The sequence below is a fragment of the Nannospalax galili genome, unplaced genomic scaffold, assembly GCF_000622305.1.
Source record: "Nannospalax galili isolate Female #2095 unplaced genomic scaffold, S.galili_v1.0 scaffold271, whole genome shotgun sequence".
NCBI lineage: Eukaryota > Metazoa > Chordata > Mammalia > Rodentia > Spalacidae > Nannospalax > Nannospalax galili.
The window spans coordinates 2,491,314-2,510,233 of NW_008331789.1; the positions used below are offsets into that span (position 1 = coordinate 2,491,314).

The 18,920-nt window shown below is 42.0% G+C and overlaps 1 protein-coding gene and 1 pseudogene across 5 annotated transcripts in view; one reads left to right on the forward strand and one right to left on the reverse strand.

Moving 5' to 3' along the window:
* Fam184b (family with sequence similarity 184 member B) overlaps positions 1–18,920 on the forward strand; it is a 136,535-nt gene that overhangs the window by 17,114 nt on the left and 100,501 nt on the right. The window lies entirely within an intron of this gene.
* On the reverse strand, positions 5,609–6,100 carry LOC103728871 (annotated as a pseudogene).

Below are 18,920 nucleotides of genomic sequence, written 5' to 3' on the forward strand. Positions count from 1 at the left end.
AAAAAATAAGAGACAGAAAAGATGCTTGGAAGGGCTGGCAGTAGTGCCTGCAGCCCAGGTTTATTTCAGCTCTGCCTTTTTATACAGAAGAACTCAATTAGTTACAACAGCTGTTTTTCCCACCTGTATCTGAGGGTCAAGGGGCGGTCAAATACTTGTTTTGTGGGCTCCACCATATAAACACATTCCTCCTGACTTGGCAGATTAGGTACTGGTGTGCAAAACACAAACTCAGTATTAGGCAGATTAGGTACTGGTGTGCATAACACAAACTCAGTAAACAAGCCTGCCACAGCTCAATGTACATAATAGACTAGCAGCTCCCAACACAGCAGGTGTTTATTTCTCCCGGTTCTGGAAGCTGAAAGTTCAAGACACACCTATGGTAGGGCTGGTTTCCGGAGAGGGCTCTCTTCCTATGACTTCCAAGGTCTTTCCTGTGTATACACATGGAGAAAAAAATCTCTAGGCTATTTCCTCTCCTTATAAAAGGACACCAGTCTTACCCTTGTGATGCCATTGAACTTAGTTAGCTCTCTTCAGGAGCCAGGGAGATTCTCAGCAAGTGAAAGCACTTGCTGCTTGCCACCAACCTTATGACCCGAGTTCAATGGTGGAAGGAGAGAACTGACTCTTCCAAGCTGTCCTCTGGCTTGCACACATACACCATGACACTAGCTCAATGGCGCAAGTTCTGTGGCACAAATGCTGTGGCACTCATGTGCCTATACACACATACACATACACACACACACACACACACACACACACAGAGTTGTGGTTAGGGCTGCTACATGTTAACACGGAAGATGAGGAGAACACACTTCAGTGTTCAACCACAGCATCAGAAGACTTGGTTCTGGCTCCTGCTTCCCCAAACTCTGCTAGAGCTCCCTGTCCTTATCTAATGGGCAGAGTGCTCCTTGCCTACCTGCCTCAGAGTCCCCGCAAGGAGAAAGTGAAATAGAACTCCTTGAACCTCCACCTTCCCCAGGAGTACAAAAAAGGTTTGCTTAAGGAATGTAAGCAGATCCTAATTAATCTCCACCAACCAAGCTCCACACTGCCTCCTGTGTCTAGGGGGCCTGCAGGGGACCTCTGCTGCTTCCACATTGGCCACTTTCTCTTTCTTCACTGCTGCATTTCAGGGTGTCTTGGGAAGGGGCTCCTCAGCTGTACCTGCCCTCTGCTGCTCTTTTCTCCTGGAGGCAGGAGGATACCAGCCCCTCTGGTTTGTTACAACCTAGTGGCAGCCCTAAGGGCCTTCTCAGACTTTCTACTTTCAGAGACCCAAAGCCTGAGCCAGACAGCATATAATGTCTGCTACCCTAAGCTCTCTTGCTGCTGACCTGTGGCCCTGCACAGAGCCTAGGCATCACCTTTCACTTGCACTCAACCTGAGCACTTTTAATGTTTTGAGCCAGCTAATTCTTTGTTGTAGGAGCCATCTTGTGTAGCAGTGGCCTTGATGCTAATACCCACAGCCCTCTCCCAGTTGTAACAACTAAAACTCTCCAGCCAGGCATTACCATATTTTTTCTAGGTGAGGAGAATGAGATATACAAATAAACTAGTTAGAACAAGTGATTTAGAGTGAGGTCCTTGGCCATTTAGGGCTGAAACATTCTTTGGTATTGACTTTGGAAAACCCAAAGTTTACTACAATAGGACCAGAATCCTCTGGAGAAAGGACTTATCTTCCAGCTTTTAAAAAATATGCAGCACCCTGATGGCTCCTGCTTATCAGTCTGAGCTTCTGAGAAGGACCTAAGGATTAGACTTTCATCTTCCCAGAGGTCTTTCCAAGTGCTCTGGAAATTAAAAGAACATTTTTACACTAGCAGCACCAATTTTGCATACATATCCTGTGTACAAAAGATATGTCTTGTTAGTTTATTTATTTGGAGAGAAAGAGAATAGTAAAAATAGCTTGAGGCCGGGAGGCCTGGATTTGAGATGATCTTTGGAATTTTTATGTCTCTAGAGCTTCAGTTCTTCACCTGAAAAACTGATTAAGGATTTATAACTGATTAAGGATTTATAAACTGATTCTGGATTTATAACTCTTCACATCTTCCTTGGGACTCTATAAGCTTAGAAGAAAATTTGTATACGATTTCTTTTCTTATATTTTTTATTTTCTTATTATTTTTATTTTATGTGTATCCATGTATTGCCCTCACGTGGGTGGGTGCACCTGTGACATGCAATGCCCGCAGAGGTCAGAAGAGGGCATCAGATCCCCTGGAACTAGAGTTATAGACGTTGTTAGCTGCCATGTGGGTGCTGGGAATCAAACCTGGGTCCTCTGCAAGAGCAACCAGTGCTTTTAACTTCTGAGCCATCTCTCCAGCCCCGTATATGAATTCTTAACAAAGTGAGCATTTCATGAAATGTTGAAGTATTTGAGGAACCCAAGAAAATGCAGGAGAAAGAGCCTAGTAGTAAGTTACATCAGCATCTGCCATGTTCTATCTGAGCCTGGGAAAATCTAGATTCCTTAGATTCCTCACCTGACAAGGACAGCAACTGCCTTCACCAGCAGAAGTAAATAAGTGGCATAGTTACTGGCTGTAAGTCACTACAGACAAGAGCTGGATATTATCTTGGATGAACTTTGAGAAGCCTGATGTCCAAGTGTCAGCTGCTTGCTGAGTTCTGATGCTTTTCAGTGTCACATCCCCCACCAATACTACAGGAAGGTCTTCCAACCCAGGTATCTATAGAAGGCGTCCCCAGCAGAGCAGAATCCAGAAGTGCCCATCATGGGACAGTGTTTACAAAGGCAGAACGAGACATGGGGACAGTAAGCTGGTCATTAAACAGAAGCAAGGGCTAGAAGCACAAGGAAGCAGCTGGTAGGAACAGAAAAATCATTCCCTGGAAAACCTAGAAGATGGGTGGTGCTGGGATTCCCCTTCTGCAGTTAATGAAGTTTCCAGTCACAATGCCTTTGAGTCTCAAGGAATTCAATACCTAAGCTGAAGTCAGCCTTACATGTGCTTCTGCTTAAAAATTAATGTTAAATGAATTATCTTTCTTCCTGGGTTAAGTTCTAAAGTGACTAAAAGAAGCTACTTTACATTTTGTCCACCCTTCTCAAGTCTTTTTTTTTTTACTTGTATTAAGCTGTGTTGATTTTTGTCCCCCTCCCACACACACTGAAATCAGGTAGGCCACCACAGTTGATATGCCAGTGCTTGGAGTATGTGTGCCCTGGAGAGGAGCAGTGAGCAGCTCTCACTCAGGCCTCCTTCCCACCCAGTGCCATTTAGTGGCCTCCAAGAATCTTATTTATTACCTTTCTCCCTTCCCCGTAAAGCTCCTTCACTTATGGAATTAAAGTGACAACACAGGCTTCTACAGATGTTTCAATAGGTTCTAGAGGTCAAACCATCTCTTTCTCTTGCCTTGGAAAAAGTTGCACCTATCACATTTCTAAAACAGATACAAAAGCTGGGGCTGGAGAAAGCCAGCTGTCTAAATTATCTTCCCAATAACAGCTTCTTGGCTGTTGTTATGAGGAGGCAGACGGCTAGTTATGTGGCTGGTTGGTTCAAGGACACAGAAGCTCATGCTTAAAGTAACTCTGGGCTTCTGAACTTCTCACTAATACATGGATCATTGATGGCTGAACTGATACTAACATTCGCCAAGAAACACTGCTGATTCTAAGAATATACACGCTATGTCTTCTTTAAGGTGGCTTGATTTAAAAAAGCAATATATAATTAAGTTAGTAATGACAAAACAGAGCAAGATTTAGTTTTTTACTCCTTGAGCTGGAAATATTGTAAAGATAATTTAGTGATTTCCCCTTAGTTCCTAAACTGCAGACTAATGAGGCTGAAGGGCTTCTCCAAGGTCACATAGCTGGTTATTAGCAGAGTGGGTTTAGTTGGGGTCTGATATAATTAGTGTTGGTTTTGACACAGTGAGTTGGGAGTTCTGTGAGACTCAAGGAGGGGGTATGATAATTTTAATGGTCCTTCAAGGAAAGGTCACAATTGAGTTACAAATATGAGACAGAACACTATTGATAATCTCACACACATATATTTTGATCCTGATTTTAGAGTGTGGTGCCAAGACTGGACAGCTTAAAACTATATTTCTCAAAAGTTCTTGCAGCTAAATTATTTGATGTGATTCTGGTAGTACAAGTCATTTGTTTTCAAATAAGGTATTTGTTGCTTCTACAACATTTTGTTATGAAATTTAAGTTTTACAGCATAAAATTAGAGAGAGTACTGTAATATACCCCAAAAGCCCCACTGCTCAGCCTCAAAAAACAACCAGTGTTGGGGGGCTGGAGAGATGCATCAGCGATTAAAAACACTGGTTGCTCTTGCAGAAGACCTGGATTCAACATCCTCTTCTGACCTCTGCGGGCATTGCATGACACAGGTGCACTTAACTACATGCAGGCAATACATGTATACACATAAAATAAAAAAATTTCAAATTTTTTTTTTAAAAAAGGAGGCTGTAAAGATGGCTCAGTGATTAAGAACACTGGCAGTTCTTGCAGAAGACCCAGGTTCGAATCCCAGCACCCACATGGCTGCTAACAACTGTCCGTAACTCCAGTCCCAAGGGATCCAACAGCTTGTTCTGACCTCTGAGGACATTGCATGACACAGGTGCACTTACCTACATGCAGGTAATACCACGCATACACATAAAATAAAAATAATAAATAAAATTAAGAACAAATAACCAGTGTTTACAAATCTTGCTTTATCTGGATTAATATCTACTTCCTAAATCAGATTATTTTATAGCAATCTCAAAAGCATTTTATCCATAAATATTTCAGCATATATTTATATGGTATATCCACAATACCATTATCACATTGAAAAATTAATAGTAAATCCTAATATTACAAAATGTCTAGTCAGTGTTCATATTAAACACGGGTTTTCTTTTAAATTTTTCATTATTTTGTAGTTTTGACCTATAGTGTTTTTATAGGTTTTTCTTAAAAATCAAAATTCAAATCAAGATTTATGTGTCCCGGTTGGTTAATATATCTTTTCATGCACACACATGCAAGTACATACACACACACACACACACACACACACACACACACACACACATACACACACACACACACTTTTTTTTCTTATTTAAGAAACTGGGTGATTGTCCAGAAGAGTTTCTGACAGCCTGGATTTTGCTAATTCCACCTTGTGATGCTCTGTTAATACATAATTCTGTCACTTTCATTTCCTATATCTTGGTACAATTCCCAGCACCCACATAGTGATTAACAACCATCCTTAACTCCAGTTGCAGCAGATATTATGCCCTCTTCTGGTCTCTGTGAGCATTGCATGATACAGGTGCACTTATGTACATTCAAGCAGAACACTCACACACACAAACTATTTTCTTATTTAGTTTTTATTCATAATCATAAACTTAACTCTGCAGTACAGATAGACTTGGAGGGGAATAAGCAGAATATGAAATCCAAAGAACTACATCAAGAGTACAAAGATTATGGGATATTGATATTGTGAGCAGATGGGGCAGAGGGCGCTCTCCTGAGCTACAGAAGGAATGGTCTGGTGGTTAAGATGCACACAAGTCAACAGTACTAAAGTTGTCCACAGTCGGAAATAGTGATCTTCTTGCTAGTCTTGCCATTCCGTGACCCAAAGCGCTCCACGGCTTCCACAATGCTCAGGCCTTCTTTTGCCCTCCCAAAGGCCACGTGTTTGCCATCCAACCACTTAGTCTTGGCAGAGCAGATGAAAAACGGGGAACCATTTGTGTTTGGTCCAGCATTTTCCATGGACAAGATACCAGGACCTGTGTGCTTCAGGATGAAGTTCTCATCCTCGAATTTCTCCCCATAGATTGACTTGCCACCAGTCCCATTAGGGCGTGTGAAGTCACCACCCTGCACATGAATCCTGGAATAGTTGTGTGAAAGGAGGAACCCTTACAACCAAATCCTTTCTCTCCAGTGCTCAGAGCACAGAAGCTTTCTGCTGGTTTTGGGACTTTGTCTTCACAGCTTGGAGGAGACACAACCCAAAGGCTCGCCATCAACTTTGATGTTGAAGTACACAGTGGGGTTAACCATGGCTGACAGCAAGCAGCTACAGGAGGCAGCGATGTCTGCGAAGGCATAAAATATATTTTTTTTTAAGTAAAGCATTACTAGTCCATTATTTCACTGGGGGAAAATGATAATTTCCTAAAGCTATCATCCTATCTTCATTTCATAGCTAAAGTATTTCTATAAAGAGAAACCTAATTTTCAGCTATTTGGTTATCTTGTGGTAGGTTCTTATGGCTAAAGCAAAGTAAATGTTTTATTATATTTCTTTGACTGCTTGCCTTTAAAATAATGAATTGTTTCTCCAACACCTTTCAAGGGTGACCAATAAAGCTTTTATTGGGGAGGATGTGATTGTGAATTGATTCATTTAAACTCATTTAATGTATTCTAATTCATTGATATTATTCTTTTTAAAAATTCTTTAGTAATCTCATGTATTTTGCAAAGTATTTAGATTATATCCACCCTGTGCCCTGCCTCCTTCAACTCCTCCCAGACCCCCCTCAACATCCCCCTTTCAACCTCATGTCTTTATTTATTTTTTTATTTTTGGTCTTTTTGAGACAGGGTCTCCCTGTAGCCCCAGCTAGCCTGGAACTCGCTATGTAGACCAGCCTGGCCTCAAACTCACAGAGATCCTCCTGCCTCTGCCTCCCAAATGCTGGGATTGAAAGCATGTACCACCATACCCAGCTGTCTTTGCTTTTAATGAGTGTTTTGCCAGCATGTATATAAGTGCACCACATGCATGCACTGTCCACGGAGGCCAGAAGAGGGCATCTGATCCCCTGGAACTGGAGTTATGGATGGTTGTTAGCTACCACGTGGGTACTGGGAACCAAATTTTCTGAAAGAGCAGTCAGTATTCTAACCTCTGAGCCATCTCTCCAGCCCCCTCCCCCATCTTTTTAAATAACCCATTTAGTCCAATCAGTGCTCGCTGTATGTGCATCATATTGGGCCATCCACTGGAGCATGGGCAACCTATCAGAGGCCATTATTCTTTTTTAAAAAAAGTAGGTAGGTAGGTAGGTAGATTGATTTGTGTATGTGTCTGTGTGTATATCTTCACGTTGGTGGGGGGTGGCACATACTTGTGTGCATGCATGGAAGCCAGAAGAGGATGTTGAATGTCTCCTTGTATCACTCTCAGCCTAGTCCTTTGAGAAAGAAACTCTCTCTGAACCTGGGGCTCATCATGCTGGAAGTCAGCAAGCCCCAGTGATCTTTGTGACTCCACCCCCTCCCCCCAGAGGTGGGGTTATAGGTGTGCAGGATGTTGGGCCTGCTGTGTGAGCACTAGAATCCAAACTATGGTCCTCATGATTGCAACAAGTGTTCTTAATTGATGAGACATCTCTCTATCTCACATTCTTTTTGACATGCAAACTGGTCAATCTTTAACTTAAGAAGTATTCCTTAAGCATTGACTCAGGTCCTTTTGACTTGGTCCTTGTAATCTTTGACAGCTCCCTTGCTTTTTCCTCCCTTGCTATGACAAAATATTTCAGGATTATTTTATGCTTTTCCTGCTCTGGATCTACCTTCAGCCATTGTCTCAGGAAATGCTATTAGAGACCACAGTTTGTACATATGGCGTGGGCACATTGCCAGCAGGTGGTTCACCATCTTTAGGCCTTTACATAAAGTCTAGAAAATAATGTACTTTTAAAAGATAGTTTACACTGGGCATGGTGGTGAATGCCTTTAGTCCCAGCACTTGGGAGGCAGAGGCAGGCAGATCTCTGTGAGTTTGAGGCCAGCCTGGTCTACATAGTGAGTTCTAGGCCAGCTGGGGCTACAGAGAGACCCTGTCTCAAAAAGACCAAAAAATAATAAATTAATTAATTAAATAAATAAAAGGTAATTTACATGCTGCTACTTATAATGGAAACTGGCATATGAAAGACTTTCACCTTAACTTTGATTTTTATATTGATATGTCTTTTTTTTTCCACTTTGAAAACTTCTATTAATGGGCCAGCAAGATGGCTCAGCAAGTAAAGCTAGAATCACCTAGGAGAAAAGCCCCCAGGCGCCCCTGTGAGGGGTTATCTTGATCACATTAACAGGGATGGGAACACTGAACACCTGCCCTAAGAGTGGACAACACCATCCCCTAGGTTTGGGTTCTGGATTGCATATAAAGGAAAAAGCCAGCCAGTAGACATTCATCTTTCTACTTCCTAATTGTGGATATGATGTGGCGAGCTGCCTCACGCACCTGCTGCCTTGACTTCCCCACCATGATGGCCTGTACCTCAAACTCTGAACAAAATAGCCCGTCCCTTCCTTCAGTTGCTTTTGTCATATATTTTGACACAGGAACAGGAAACATAACTAATACACCTTTTCTCAAATTCCTTGATTGTGCAGAATTATTGACAGTAGAAGAACTATTGTAAGTAAGGGTTGCCTTTAACCATCTTTAAACTAATGTTGTTTGGGGGCTGGAGAGATGGCTCAGTGGTTAAGAGCACTAGCTGCTCTTTCAGAGGTCCTGGGTTCGATTCCCCACACCCACATTGTGTCTAACAACCATCTATAACTCCAGTTTTAAGGGACTCCAACTCCTTCTGACTCCACAGGCACTGCATAACATGGGTACGCTTAAACACATGTAGGCAATACACTCATACACATAAAAATTTTAAAAAGTTTAAAATAGTGTTCTTTTGTTTAAATACGTTTTAAGCCTTTTATTCAAGTAAAATAAACATGCAGAAAGTTTTAATAAAAATTGGTCTTATAGATTCAAACTGATTCATTTATTTCTGAAACATTTCTTAAATCCCTTGCATACTAGGGTGTAGGTCAAGAATAAGACATGTGACTCATGGTAAATTAGGGGACAAAAATGTATATATATATATATCAGTAATCTCAATTAGATTTTGATCCACAGAGCCCTTATGGTAGAAGGAGAGAACCAACTCCCACAAGTTGTCCTTTGAAACATAAACACACAGTAACTAAAATTTTAAACATAAAAAATTATAGGAAAAAAAGGCGGGCGTGGTGGTGCATACCTTTAATCCCAGCACTTGGGAGGCAGAGGCAGTCGGATCTCTGTGAGTTCAAGGCCAGCCTGATCTACATAGTGAATCCCAGGCCAGCTGGGGCTACAGGGAGACCCTGCCTCAAAACAAACAAACAAAAAAACAAAACAACAACAAAAGAGTACTGACTGCTCTTACAGAGGACCAGGGTTCGATTCCTAGCATCCACATGGTCGCTAACAACTGTCCATAACTCTAGTTTCGGGGGAATCCGATGTTGTTCCAGGGGAATCTGATGCCTTCTTCTGACCTTCATGGGCATTGCATGAGACGGGTGTACTTACACACATGCAGGCAATACACTCATACACATAAAAATAAAGAGGTCACTTATGGGAGCTGGGGAGCCATGCAGTAATTGGGACACCCTGACAGCTCTAGTGGGCAGATGGGGAGCCCAAGCCCCAGGAAGAAGTAGCTTGGGCAAGACCCTCCACTCATCTGCAAAGCAGAGGAAATGTGGATCAAATCTCCCCATGAGTCCACATTTATAAAGTTGATATCCTAGTATCATTATATGATACTAGATTTATGAATACCATCACATTTCATTTTTGGATTCTTCTGCAATTCTCATTTATGTATCTAGTTTACAGAAGATGTATTTCTGACCTTTTTAATTAATAAGATGTGTTGGCCTTGATAGAGCACTTATGTAACATATGCAAGGCAAGACCCTAGGTTTGATCTCCAGCACTGGCCAAAAAACAAAATGAAAAGAAATGTTCTGCCAGGTATTTTGATGTACACCTGAAATCCCCGCTCTTGGGCCACAGAGGCAGCAACTTCTAAGACAGCCAGGGCTACATAGTGAAACCTTGTGTGTGTAAATAAATAAATAAATAAATAAATAAATGAAATGCAAGTTTAGTGTAGTGACTTTGCAATGTCTTGGGTTTCCTCTGCAATCGGTTTTGGCATATAATTCCACCCTCAGTCCATGTAGTGGAGCCACATTTAAAAGAAGAGAGTAGCCAGCCTCCTGAGATCTCCAGAGGTTCCTTCCCATGTCAAGAGCCTGGCCCTTTGAGATGAACGTGAAAACTAAGAGCTGTTCCTACACATTTACCACTGCTCCTTCATTCTTCTGTTGTACTCCTCACCAACCCACTAAAGCATCCATCCCTTTTCTCACCTCTGCCACCTGTCCAAACTTCTGCCCAGCCATTCCTCCACCTGTCCGCCCTCCCACTCACCTACGTTCCTTTTTAACCATTTATTCATCCATTAGCCCATGCCAATCATGAGTTCAAAATCTCTTCTGAATCCCTGCTCCAAAACCCTGATTGTTCCCTCTTGCACTTGGTGCTCTCTTCAAGGTACGACAGCTCTGGGCCCATCATCCTCTGCCTCTTCTAGCCCCTCAGCACTGCCAGTACTAAAAGCTTCTAACAGCTGTTCTTACCAGGGATCACAGAGCCAGTCACTGAACCAAGAGCCCCTGTTTCTGCCCAAAGTGGCTTTATCATACTTCCATCTGTCTGGTTTCTTGCTAGGTTGTTTAGGGTCTGCGGCTAAGCATTTTCTTCAGCTGAACGGCTGAACCTCGGAGGAGCCACATCTCTGATTGAAGATGGCTCTTATGACTCTGGTCCTGCTGATTGCTCACTCTGAGATGCTGAAACTAGCCCAAGCAGGACCTGGCTTCACCACTTCTCTTAAGCATTGTATTAAGGCTTCCTAGAAAACCAGTTAAGATGCAAAATGTGTGTTATCTAACTTATAGACGATATATTCCTGACCCTTTTTAATTAACAAAATGTAGATGGAGAGATGGCTTAGTGGCTAAGAACACTGCCTGCTCTTGCAGAGGATCTGGGTTTGGCTCCCAGCACCAATGTGGTAGCTAACAACTATCCATAACTCTAGTTCCAGGGGATCTGACACCCTCTTCTGGCCTCTGTGGGCACTGCATACATGTGTGTACTTACATGCAGGCAAAACACTCATACACATAAAATGAAATTTTAAAAATTGTAAAGATGCAGAAGGTAGATTACACAGCAGTGGTGACAGCACAAAGCTGTCTTATAGTTTACAGGTATGTTATCTCCGTGGTTGAGCACTTCACTGTCTCTGAGATGTTACCACATCCTTCTGTCTTATTCCTCATCACACCATTGATTTTTTCCTCTCAGAGTGCCAGGGTGGCTGTTCCAGGTAAGACAAGGAAACATGACCACCTCTGCTAGAGAAGAAGGCCTTTCTCCTCTGGGCTTCTTTTGGTTGGTGTGAAGGAAATCTTTCTCAGATGCCTTTCAGCATTTTCCTTGGGTCCTGTGGGTCAGGGCTCAGTTCTACATCCAAACAACATCCAGTTGATGATAAGGAGAATATATGACTACCAGGCCAGCTGAGCTGAGGCAATATTAAACATAATTCAGCCCCTGAGTTCATATTAGCAAAACTGGGGCTTTGTTAGCAAAAAGAAGAGGAAAGGGTGTTTAGTACAAATGACCAGATCTAAGGTACTAAATAAAATTCTAACATTGGAATGCAACCTGAACTAATAGAGCTATGTATGTTTCCATTAGAACAATGGTCCTTAGTCAGGGGCTGTTTCCTTCTGGGTAGTTTTGGCAGTATTAAAAGACAAATTTTTCTGGTTGTCACAGCTTGGGTAAGTTACTGGAATCCAAGGATGTTGTTCAGTTTCCTAGAATGCATGAGACAACCCACTACAACAGCAACAATAAAAATATCTTTCCCCAAATCTCAGTAGTGCTGAGCTTGAAGCCCTGTATTAGTCAGGTGTGGTCGCGAAGGCCTTAATCCCAGCATTCAGAGGACAGAAGCAGGAGGGTGCCATGTTCCAAGCCAGTCTGGGCTACATAATGAAACTCTATCTTAAAAACAGAAAAAAAGGAACAGAAGAAAGGAAGAAGAGGGAGAGCAGGAAAGAAAAGGCGAAGGTGGGGGGGCACAAAGGTAGGAGGGGGGAGGGGGGAGGGAGAACAGTAAGGTAGGAGGGAGGGAGGTGGGGGGGCAGAGAGAGAAGAGAACACTAAGGTGGGGGGGAGAACACTAAGGGAGGAGAAACAAGCATGCTGAATTGAAGGAATAAAAATGTTTGTGTTTGAAAAACAGTCTATTTTCTGCATATGAATGACATTGATTTGTAATATTTTACTAGCACTTCTGAGAATCAAGTTTAGTAGGATTAAAACAGAATCATGAGAATTTAATTGACTGTTTTTGTCAACAATAAAGATTAAAGAATAAAATATACAGTGACAGTGAAGTTGCAGCACACTCTGTTTTAGGATTGTGAAATGGGAGAACTGCTTTTCCAAAGCAATTTGACATTATGTATTGTCACTCTTTTTAAAAAAATATTTTATATATTTTTTTTATTTTATGTGTATGCGTGTATTGTCTGCATGTATGTGAGTGCAGCCGTGTAGTGCAATGCCTGCAGAGGACAGAAGAGTCTGTCAGATTCCCTGGAACTGGAGTTACGGACAGTTGTTAGCTGCCATGTGGGTGCTGGGATTCAAATCCAGGTCTTCTGCAAGAACAGTCAGTGCTCTTAACCACTGAGCCATCTCTCCAGCCCCTGTATTGCCACTCTTGAGTGTCAACAACTCTTTTACATTCAAATTCCACTTTTGAGGATCTATTCTAAAAGAACAAAATCCAAAAAAAGAAAAACATTAATACAGATCTTTATTTGAAATACCATTATTTATACAAAAACACTGAAAATAACTTTTCCAACAAGTGTACATAACAATAAAATATTATTGCAGTATATGGTGGAATTTTATACCAGATTTAAGAATGATATTTATGAAGAAAAGGCATAATAGTGGTGAGCATAAAAAATGAGGAAATAAAAGTAAATACATATCGGGACTGGAGAGATGGTTCAGCGGTTAAGAGCACTGACTGCTCTTGCAAAGGGCCAGGTTTGATTCCCAGCACCCACATGGCAGCTACGAATCATCCTTAACTCCAGTTCCAGGGGAATCCGAAGCACTCTTCTGACCTCCAAGGCATTGCACGACATGGGTGCACTCACATACATGCAGGCACTACACTCATACACATAAAATAAAAAATAATAAATAAAATATTTTTTAAAAAAGAAAATAGACAAATTTACATCAGATTAATTCAGAAATCTAAGAAACCTTAATGTACAACAAAGGTAACCTTTCCATCTTTTAATGAATGTGGTACTTAGTGATACAACTACCACATATCTTACAATCACAGCCTTTACATAGATAAATTGCAGATGGATTAAAACCTTTCTTGTTTCAAAGTTAACATGCCTTCATTGCAAAACTATTTTGTTTTTCATAGTACAATACAAAGGTTGTACTGACAATTCAATTTCAACTTCAAATTTATTTCTATTGACAGTTTTTTTCTAGTATCCTCTGGCTTCCTTTTTTTTTTTTTTTTTTTAATTTTTTTGAGGCAGGGTCTCTTTGTAACTTCAACTGTCCTGTAACTGAGTATGTGGATCAGGTTGACCTCCATCTCACAGAGCTCCTCCTGCCTGTGTCTCCCAAGTGAAAAGAATGTTTCCATTAGAAGTAATTTTATTGTAAAATTTTTTTAATTTTTATCATGATTATATACCACTTTTATGATAAAATGAAATGATTTTTAAAAGTCATATAGAAAAGTTAAAGGGACAAAGCTATACATTAAATACAGGACAATTGTGAATCCAGTCTGAGAACTATCAGTAGACCAGAGGATCTCGAACCATTTTTGGTGCCCTGACTGATACCCAGATTAACTTTGGGGGGCAGATGGACTAGGTGGTCTCAGTTAGACAGCTAGGCAGTTGCTAAAGCCCAGTTATTTACTCTATCCTGGGACTATGAGATACCCTCAGAATACAGCACACAACCCCAAAAGCAAGAGTGGACATCTCACGGTGTCAAAGAGAGGTTCCCATTAGGTGGTTGTCTGAATTCTGGCAGGTTTTAACTCAGGAAAGAAAAAGCAAACCTAATTTGTTACTTCTGGCGCTTTTGAAATTTTGTTTACTTAGATAAGAGAACTGTTTCTGAAACTTCTGAAGTGACGTTCTCTATCCATAAACAGATCTCTAAAATGCAGTCCATGCCAAAAATGGAGATAAAGCAAGGGTTCACACTACCTTTGATAGTTTTCTCCTCCAGTACCCACTAACCCCATGCCCATTGGCTCCTCAGCCTTCACCTGAACATACCGAGAGTATCTTTACCACATTGTACCTGGGAAACAAATGCCTTTTCATGACCAGATAAAATGTCACCGTGAACAAGAAAGCACCTTCTCCATCCCCCCACCATGCAGTCAGTGCCTTCCCTTGGTTTCCCATAGCACATTACAGGTGCCCAATTAACAAGTCTTGTAAAATTGGAAGGGAAAATGTAAATTATCTTACGATAGGTCAACACTTCTTAGAGGGGTTTTTTTTTGGTGTTTTGGTTTTTGATATTTTTTATTACTTTATTATTTTATGTATATGGGTGTATTGCCTACATCTGCGTAAGTGCAACCATGTCATGTCATGCTGCCATGGAGGTCAGAAGAGGATGTCATATCTCCTGGAACTGGAGTTATGGACAGTTGTTAGCCACCATGTGGGTGCTGGGAACCAAATCCAGGTCCTCTGCAAGAACAGCCAGTGCTCTTAACTGCTGAGCTATCTTCCAGCTCCAGTTCTCAGAGTTTTATTCTTTGAACTGCCTTCATCAGTCACAACGGAGCTTGATAAAAAGGCAAAGTTGCAGGAGCCACCCTCCTCTACATGAAGCTCTATGTGGATTGGGTCCAAGAACCTGTCTTTTTCAAGGAGTTCCCAAGGGTCTGTGTGTATGCAGAAGTACAGGAGCCATTGGTCTGAGGCAAAGAAATGGCTCATGTCATGTATAGAGTTCCTAGTCCTTAAGGAAATGTTTATCCCATTTGACACATTGCCCAGAATTACATACCTAATAAAGTATCACCAAAACAAAAGTATTTTGTAATGACAAAAGCCAAATATAACAACGGATCATAGACTCCAAATGCTATAGATCACAGATCTAACTATACGGTCCTCTTTTTTTTCCTCTTTGATTAAATGGAGATAATCAAGAATCTTAGATAGCCTGGTGTGGTGGCACACACCTTTAATCCCAGCACTTAAGGAGGCAGAGGCAGGCAGATCTCTCTCTGTGAATTCGAGACCAGCCTGGTCTACATAGTGAGTTCCAGGCCAGCTGGGGCTACAGGGAGACCCTGTCTCAAAAAAGACCAAAAAAGAAAAAAAAATCTTAGAAACAAGTAGGGTTTTGTTTGTTTGTTTCAAGAAGGAATCCCAGAAATCCAGTGATGCAGTAACTTTGACGTTATAGGGCGTTAGAAAAATAATAAAAGATTGGCAAGTATGTCAGTTTGGTTCCTCCAGAAATTAGAAAGCAAGATGAATTTAAATGTGTACAGATTTATGAGGAGACTGTCTCCACAGCATAAGAGAGGGACTAGGCCGAGGCTGAGAACATCTGTTGACCGTCATGTGGGTCTGGTAGCTGTGGAGGAAGGGATGCTGGGCAGAAGAATCCTCAGGCAATAGTATACCCTAAAAGGGTCTTGGCAGACCAATGAGGAGTCCCTGGAAAAGACTAAATATTAGAGGAGTCATATGGGTACAGAAATGGCCCAATTTTGGTATCCTCAATAGGCATGGTTTCTTACTAGAAGCAGCTTTGGGGAGGGCAGGAGGATGGTTGCCTTAATGTAGTAGTCATGAAATAATCCAAAGGTATGAAAGATTGAAGCTGTCTACTAACTACTCCCCACATCAGGTTCTCCTAAAGGGAGAACTGGGCAGTATACATTTGTGCCACCATAACTTGTTCAGTAGCACTGTTAGGAGCATAAAAAGTCCAGAATTCTTTCCAAATTATTCTATAAGGCATTATTCCTCCGATGTCTAGCCCCATCCCACATGCCCCCAATCATTGTAGGTTTAAATTTGATCTAGGCCTACATCTCAGCTCCTAGAGAGTTAGAGAGGGCAGCTAAGCAGCTAAGCAGGTAACTAGGGAGGTAAGCAAAGGAAGGAGAGAGATACAGAGATGCAAAAAGAGTGAGGCAGGTCTAAGCAATCCCACATGTTATCTGTCTCTCTTCTTGAGAGGCCTCCTCTTTCCAAATGTCTCTCTGAGGACATGACAAACTGGGCCAATCAGAATCTTTCTTTGGATTAATGTTCAAGCACTAGAAAACAGAAATCCTCTTTTTCCTAAGTATTGACACCATTGGTGGCTATCTTTCATGCTCTATGAAGAGAAAGCAAATCCAGGAGGGAGAGAGAAAGAGAGAGAGAGAGAGAGAGAGAGAGAGAGAGAGAGAGAGAGATGGCAACAGAGAGAGAGAGAGAGAAAGAAAGAAAGAAAGAAAGAAAGAAAGAAAGAAAGAAAGAAAGAAAGAAAGGGAATGAACCAGTCCAGAAGCTTCACCTGGCACCTACAGCCTTCTTCCCACTCCTCTGACAGACACTGGGTCAGTGTATTCCTTTGACTTGGTATAGATGGAAGATCTCTAAGATGGTCCCAAATTCCCAGCCCCTGGTCTACACCCACTATCTCTTAGTTAGGCAGACACACTAATCTAGTGTTGCAGTGAGGGATTTTGCAATTGTAGTTAAGGTCCTAAACAAATTGACTTTAAGAAAAACAGATTATCTAGGCCATCTCTGAGCCTTAGTCTAGAGACTAAAGATGAAAAAAGAATCAGACTTTGAAGTATGAAGAAAAACACAGTAAGGGAGAGAGAGAGCTTATGTGTTAAGGTATACCAGGATACCCCTAGAGTGGAGGTAATCCCCAATGACACTTTTATGACAATTTGGAACTGAATTAACAGGTTTTTTACTCCCAGTGCTTTCAGATGAAAACCCAGTGAGGCAACCCCTTGGTTCCATTCAGTCTGCAACACCCTCAGCAAAGAATTCAACCATGCCATGTCTGTATTTCTGGTAAGCAGAATTTATTTTAAGTGGCTACATCGTGGCAGTTTGTCAACAGTGGAAAGCTGGTACTCTTGAGTTCATTTTATTTACAGCCGAAGAAATCCTTACTAAACCACAGAGAACATAGGTTCCTTTGACTGCTCTGTGAAGACTCGAAACTGTTGTTCTTTACTGTTTCCCTTGGACAGAATCTGATTACTTAGTATCTGCTGTTGACTAGGGTGAGCTAAGAATCCAGAAATGAGTGGGGCTGATGGAGCACAAAATGGCTGTGGGTTCTAAGGTGGGCTGTGGACACTGAAGGGCTGAAGAAAGGAGCAGGAGAACACAGCTGACTGAAAATCTGAAGCAAAAAAGGTCTAATTTCCCTGCTTCCACCTGTTCTCAACACAACAGCAAAACGTAATATAAATTATCAGGTTCTGTCCCCCTCTCAAAATCTCCAAAGACTTCTAGTCTCATGAGGGATGAACTGAAGTTCTCCAGTGACCTGGGGGGACTCCCACAACCTAGTACCACCCCCTCTCCATGCTCTCACTGTCCCAGCCACACTGGCTCCCTGTGGAGCCATCAGTCCTACATGCTGCGTTATACTTTAGAACTTAGTTTTTCTTTTTTCTTTCTTTTTTTTTTTAAAGTGTCTTCAATTACTAATCTCTTAGCAAAATTTCAAGTGTACAGTCTTGTACCACAGATCTCCAGAACTTACTTTTCTTGCTTGACTGAAACTTTATACTCACGGAACATCTCATTTTCCTGTGCCCAAGCTTCCTGGTAAACAATATTCCAGCCCTGCCCCCCATGTGACTCTTATGGAACCATGCACCACTTGTTTTCTCTGATTAGCTTATTTCACTTAGCATAATGTCTGCCAGGGTTGTCCAGGGCTTGGCTCTTGAACTCTGCCAGAGCGTTAACCAATCCTTAAATGCCTCATTGTTCACTCATCTTTGCTGGATCTTCACGGAATGTCACTTTCTCAACAAAGCCCTCCTTGACTGCGCTATGTAAAACCAGAGCTCCCTTCCCTGAATAATCTCTTTTTTTGCTTTATTCTTTCCTTTAGCAATGACTGCTAACAAATTGTTTATTTTACTTATTTGACATTATTTACTTGTTTACTTTCTGATTCTCTCTTTAGAATGTTAGCTTCATGAACACCAGAACTCACGTTTGTTTTCAGCATGCTATGTCTCCAGTACCAAGAACAGTGCCTGCCACACAGTAGACAGTAAATAAGAGTGACTGATCAAAAGGGAGATGTGTGCATAAAGAGAGATACACTGTATTTCCTAAGGATACAACTTTTTTCTTGCAAAGAAATTGATGGTGGGTATGTATGGGGGCGCAGGGATCTCGGAGCGCCAGCTGCTGGGCATGGCGCCGGTGACACCTGGAGTGCGGTGGTCCCTCACTGTGTCTGCTGTTTGGGTCCCTGGCTCTCCGCCGCTGGCGGGTCCCTGCTTCTCGGCGTTGTTGAGGCTCTCTGCTACCGGGGCTGGCCCGGTCGGTTCCGTCCCAATCCACCGGGTGCACTCTCTCTCTAAGTTCGGGACCCGTCAGCTGCCAGGTGACGGGGGGAGGTGCAGGACGGCAAAAGCTGGATTTCCGTGAGTCGTGGCTTACGAAGAGACAGCTCTCTCGGGAAGGCTGGATCGTAGGCAGTAAGACACAGAACTCAGCTCAGTCAGTGGTACAGCCCCTTTATTCAGTGACTCAGCTTGGCTCCAGGCCTTAGTGATCTAGCTCTGATTAATTAGGGGAAACAAGGATATTTTATACTGTGGGGGTAGTGGTAAAAGCCTTAGCTGATAGGTAC